This window comes from Mandrillus leucophaeus, unplaced genomic scaffold (assembly GCF_000951045.1).
Source record: "Mandrillus leucophaeus isolate KB7577 unplaced genomic scaffold, Mleu.le_1.0 Scaffold13, whole genome shotgun sequence".
Taxonomy (NCBI): domain Eukaryota; kingdom Metazoa; phylum Chordata; class Mammalia; order Primates; family Cercopithecidae; genus Mandrillus; species Mandrillus leucophaeus.
Genome location: NW_012101254.1, coordinates 5,975,116 through 5,980,723, shown reverse-complemented (window position 1 = coordinate 5,980,723; position 5,608 = coordinate 5,975,116).

The following is a 5,608-nucleotide window of genomic DNA, read 5'->3' as shown; positions in this document are numbered from 1 at the left end:
TCTCTTTCTGTCTCTTTCTTTCTTTTCTTTCTTCCTCTCTTTCTTTTCTTTCTTCCTCTCTTTCTTTGCCTTGCTTTTCTTTCTTTCTTTCTTCCTCCCTTCCTTCCTTCCTTTCTTCCTTTCTTCCTTTCCTCTTTCCCTCCCTCCCTTATTTTTTTCTTCCTTTTTTGTTCTCTTTTTTTTTTTTTGGGACAAAGTTTTGCTCTGTCGCCCAGGCTGGAGTGCAGTGGCATGATCTCAGCTCACTGCAAGCTTTGCCTCCTGGATTCACACCATTCTCCTGCCTCAGTCTCCCAAGTAGCTGGGACTACAGACACATGCCACCGTGCCTGGCTAATTTTTGTATTTTTAGTAGAGACAGAGTTTTGCCATGTTGGCCAGGCTGGTCTCGAACTCCTGACCTCAGGAGATCTACCTGCCTCGGCTTCCGAAAGTGCTAGGATTACAGGCGTGAGCCACCGCGCCCAGCCACTTTCTTTTTCTTTCTCTCTCTTTTTCTCTCTCTCTTTCTTTTTCTTTTTTTTCTTTCTTTTCTTTCTCTCTTCCTTCCTTTCCTCTTTCCTCCCCTCTTTCTCTCTTCTCTCTCTCTCTCTCTCTATCTCCCTCCCTTCCTTCCTTCCTTCTGTCCTTTCTTTTTTTTCTGAGAGGAGTTTTCCTCTCATTGCCCAGGTTGCAGTACAATGGCGCGATCTTGGCTCACGGCAACCTCCACCTCCCGCGATTCTCCTGCCTCAGCCTCCCGAGTTAGGATTACAGGCATGTGCCACAACACCTGGCTGACTTTGTATTTTTAATAGAAATAGGGTTTCTCCATGTTGGTCAGGCTGGTCTCGAACTCCCGACTTCAGGTGGTCCTCCTGCCTTGGCCTCCCAAAGTGCTGGAATTACAGGCGTCAGCCACCATGCCCAGGCCTCTCTCTTTCTTTTTCTTTCTTTCTTTTTTGACTTTGGACGATCTTGTCACCTAGGCTAGAATGCGGTGATGCAATCATAGCTCACTGCAATCTCAAGCTCCTGGGCTCAAGTGATCCTCCTGCCTCCAGCTCCCAAAGTGCTGGGATTACAGGCATGAGCCCCATGCCCAACCCCAATCTCCACATTTCTGAGAGCTCCTAGTATCTTTCATCCAGGGCCCTTGTACCACCTTCTTTGCTGTTATCTTCATGTGTGGTATTGTTTCTCCAACTGTGAGCAACTCCAGGTCAGGGAACACCCATGGATTTCCTTGCCTCGTCCTAACCCTGGACACCAGCAACGCTCAGTAGCTGTGAGATTGAGCGATCAATTTTGTGGAGTACTTAGGCATTCTGCAGCCTATATGGTTAGAATCACACTTGGAGGAAGGCTTCCAAGATGGTCCAAAATGAACACCTGTGACCTGGCTGTTTGCTGACCACTATCGCAAGGAGTGATAAAGGAGCCTGGCAAACTCACAGGAGCCTGGGTTGAGTCAATTTTTAAAACCCAAACCTGGACCAGACGTGGTGGCTCACGCCTGTAATTCCAGCACTTTGGGAGACCAAGGCAGGTGAATCACTTGAGGTCGAGAGTTCCAGACCAGCCTGGTCAACATAGCAAAACCCCATCTCTACTAAAAATACAAAAATTAGCTGGGCGTGGTGGTGCACATTTGTAATCCCAGCTACTCGGGTGACTGAGACATGAGAATAGCTTGAACCTGGGAGGTGGAGGTTATAGTGAACTAGGATTGTGCCACTGCACTCCAACCTGGACAACAGAATGAGACTCTGTTTCAAGAAACAAACCACCCAAGCCTGTCTCACTGGCAAAGGCTCAAGTGTCCTCTGAATTAGCTGCACCCAAAGACCTTGCTCACTGCTATGGAGAAGTGAATCCCCCTAAAGGAGATCCTGTCTGTGGGCTCTGAAGGTTTAGAATCTAAACAGAACAACAGCTGGTCAACGCTGGGAGCAGAGTAGCCCCAAGAGCTGGAAGCAGGTCCTGAGTTGGAGTCAGGAAACCCGAGCTCGGGCCTGGCTCAGCCACAATATGCCGCGTGATGCTGGACCTGTGACGCCGGGACTCAAGATGACTTCACCCCTCTGAGCCTGTGCACTTAATATGCCCAGCAAGGGGCAGCCCTGCCCAGCCACCCACACAGTGATGGTGTCAGGAGCAAATGACACAATACGAATAAAAGTACTTTGAAAAGCTTAAGGTGCAATAATGACATGAAGGATTATTAGAAAGAGAAGCTCTGTGAGATGAAAGGGGCAGATCTCTAACACTTGTCAAGGTAATTTACTCAGTAGTGGGAACAATGCCTTGTTTGTTCGGTATTTGATAATTTACAAAGGGTTTCTAGATTCTTTATCTCCCCTGAGCCTCACAATAACCCAGTAAGGTAGGCAGGGCTGGATTGCTCTCCTTGCCCACTGAACAGGGGAGGAAAAGGAGGCTTAGAGAGGAGAGATGATTCTCCCGTGGTCACAGAGCTGGGACTAAACGCCCCTCCCTTTTTTTTTTTTTTTTGAATCTCACTCTTGTCACCCAGGCTGGAGTACAGAGGTACGATCTCGGCTCACTGCAACGTCTCCCTCCCAGGTTCAAATGATCCTCACACCTCAGCCTTCCGAGTAACTGGGATTACAGGCACGCACCACCACGTCTGAGCAATTTTTGTATTTTTAGTAGAGACTGGATTTCACCATGTTAGCCAGGCTGGTCTCCGACTCCTAAGCTCAAGTGATCTGCCCGCCTCGGCCTCCCCAGATGCTGGGATTACAGGCGTGAGCCACAACGCCCAGCCCCCAACCACTTTCTGTAGTTCCCCCATGCTCCTTATGATGGGCCATTATGGTGCTACCTCTGTTTCAGCTGCTGCAACACCATGGGGCAATTTCCCATAAGGCCTGTGTGAACATATCCTAGTAGGCCCTGGAACCCCAGTAAGGCCGGACAGGCAGGGAGGGAGGGGAGAGGGGCTGATCTAAGGAGCAACAGGAAATTATCAAAAGGTTTTAAGCAGAGATCAGGGTTATATTTTAAAAACATATGATCAGGGTTATGTTTTAAAAAAAAACTACTCTCCTCCACCTCCTTCCTTTCCCACTCCTTCTCTTCTCCTTTTCCCCTATTCTTTCTCCTTTTCCTCTTATTGTTCACTTATGTTATGTAATTCTCTAGGAAAGAAAGAAAGCAAGACTCTGGGACCTTCTATTGCCAGAACCCGTGGGCGTTCAGCCAGCTTGAGCCCTGACTGGTTGGCTCCTTACACTGTAGGAGGCCAGTGTTTTGCCCAGAATCTGGGGCCCTGCTCAGAGACTCCCCTCTCCAGGGGTAGTCCTGGGAGTAGCGTGCTCTAGGATCAAAGCCAAGGAGTCCGAAAAGGAGGATGAGGTGACAGGCATGTCCCTGGGGCTGCTTGCCTCTGGAAAGGCTGGCACGAGGCCCCTGGGGGCCTCTCTCACCCTTTGGGAAGGGTCTTGCCTCAAGAACTGCCTGAAGTGGCCCAGAACCTGAGACCCTGGCAGGGTGCCCTTCTCCACTGGGTGCTTGCCATTCAGAGTTATGCACTCCCTGGGCCACTAGCAAATAAGCACGTCCTGGGGTGCCCCTTCTGGGCTGTCTGCCCCCTTTCCTCCCCAGTTTCCTTTGGCTCCCAGCCCAACTTCCTTCCCATTTGTCTGTGTCCCACACAGATTGCATGCCTGGCAGCTGGGCCCCAAGTCAGAGACTTTGGGGAGGATGTTAACAGAAAAACTGAACATATATGCTTTCATGCATGTGCATGTGTGTGGCGCCTTGGGTGGGAGAAGTAGATGCTGCCTTTACAGAGAACCTTTAACTCATCAAACTTGTTCAATATTGTATCCCCAGTATTGGGGATACAACAAGTAGTCGGGACCTAACAAATATTTGCTGATGTAAATGAATGAATGAAACAAGATTAGAACTGAAGAGTATCTGTTGCCTGGCTATAGCAACAAGAAAATCTTTGGAGACACTGCTAACCCATTCCTAAGGCATATCAGCAGGGTGGGCCTGGTGTTGAGGGTGGAGGGGTGTGTAGGAGGTGAGTTAGGGGGCACAGGTGGCTTTTAAGGAGTTTGGAATGAGGAAAAGGAGTCTGGAGGGGCCAGGGCAGTGGAGAGGATGGCACAGCCTGTTTGAGCCTGAAAGGAGGAACCCCAGAGGGAATGACATTGGCCAGAAAGGCCTTCTATCATCCTCATCTGGCATTGTTCATTCTCTGAACTTGACCTTGTTGTTTCCCCTTCCCAAATGAAAATCAGTCTCTTCTTTTGCTATCCTTGAACACAGATCCTACGCCTTGCTGACCCCCGGGCCTCCGGTGACCGGGGTCCTCCTTCACCCAGTTCATGGCCTGGAGACTCTTTGGATGCCCTGTCCAGCTGACATGCCCTGCTCAGCAGCTTACCTCCCCACAGGATTCTCAGGGCACTCCAGCTTCCTCCAGGTCTGCCCTTCCTACGAGGAAGCAGAAGAAACAGATGCAGAGAACAGAGGGAAAACCATGTGCCCTGACGTTACAGAGAGAGGAGCTTCCAGTTTGGGCTTTCCAGTTACCCGTCTTGAGCTAGCATGAGTAGACTTCTGCTGCTTCCAACCAGATGATGCCAGACCCACAGCTTGGACTTGATTTGATATGAAAAAATTCAAAATGTAACCAACACCCACCTTAATACCCCTAGCCCGCCCTCTCACTCCCAATTACCCTGTCCCTGTCACCATCACCAGTATTTGGAGTTACATTTTCCTCACATCCTTGTTCCCGTTCTCTGTGAGGCGCCTCTTACCTTCCCATCGCCCTCCCCGACAGTTCCCACTGTCCCGCTCCATACCCTCCTCAGCCCAGGCTCTCATCTCAGCACCAGCTTCCTTTCCATGTCTGACTCCAGGGTCTCTCTTCTCCATCTCATTCAGCAGGTCACCACCACTACATCGTGTATTTTATTTCTCATTTTTAAAAATTATGAACGACAACCAACCAACCCTGCCTATGTATAACAGTAAAAAAAATAATAATAATAATAGGCAGGGCGTGGTGGCTCACGCCTGTAATCCCGGTGCTTTGGAAGGCCGAGGTGGGCAGATTGCCTGAGGTCAGGGAGTTTGAGACCAGCCTGGCTAACATAGTGAAACCCCATGTCTACTAAAATTGCAGAAATTAGTCAGGCGTGGTGGTGTGTGCCTGTAATCCCAGCTACTTGGGAGGCTGAAGCAGGATAATCACTTGAACCTGGGAGGCAGAGGTTGCAGTGAGCTGAGATCGTGCCATTGCACTGCAGCCGGGGCAACAAGAGCCCACTCCGTCTCAAAAAAATAATAAATGGCTGGGTGCGGTGGCTCGCGCCTGTAATCCCAGCACTTTGGGAGGCCGAGGTAGGTGGATCACGAGGTCAAGATATTGAGACCATCCTGGTCAACATGGTGAAACCCCATCTCTACTACAAATACAAAAATTAGCCGGGCGTGGTGATGGGCACCTGTAGTCCCAGCTACTCAGGAGGCTAAGGCAGGAGTATCACTTGAACCCGGGAGGTGGAGGTTGCAGTGAGCCGAGATTGTGCCACTGCACTCCAGCCTGGTGACAGAGCGAGACTCCATCTCAAAAAATTAATTA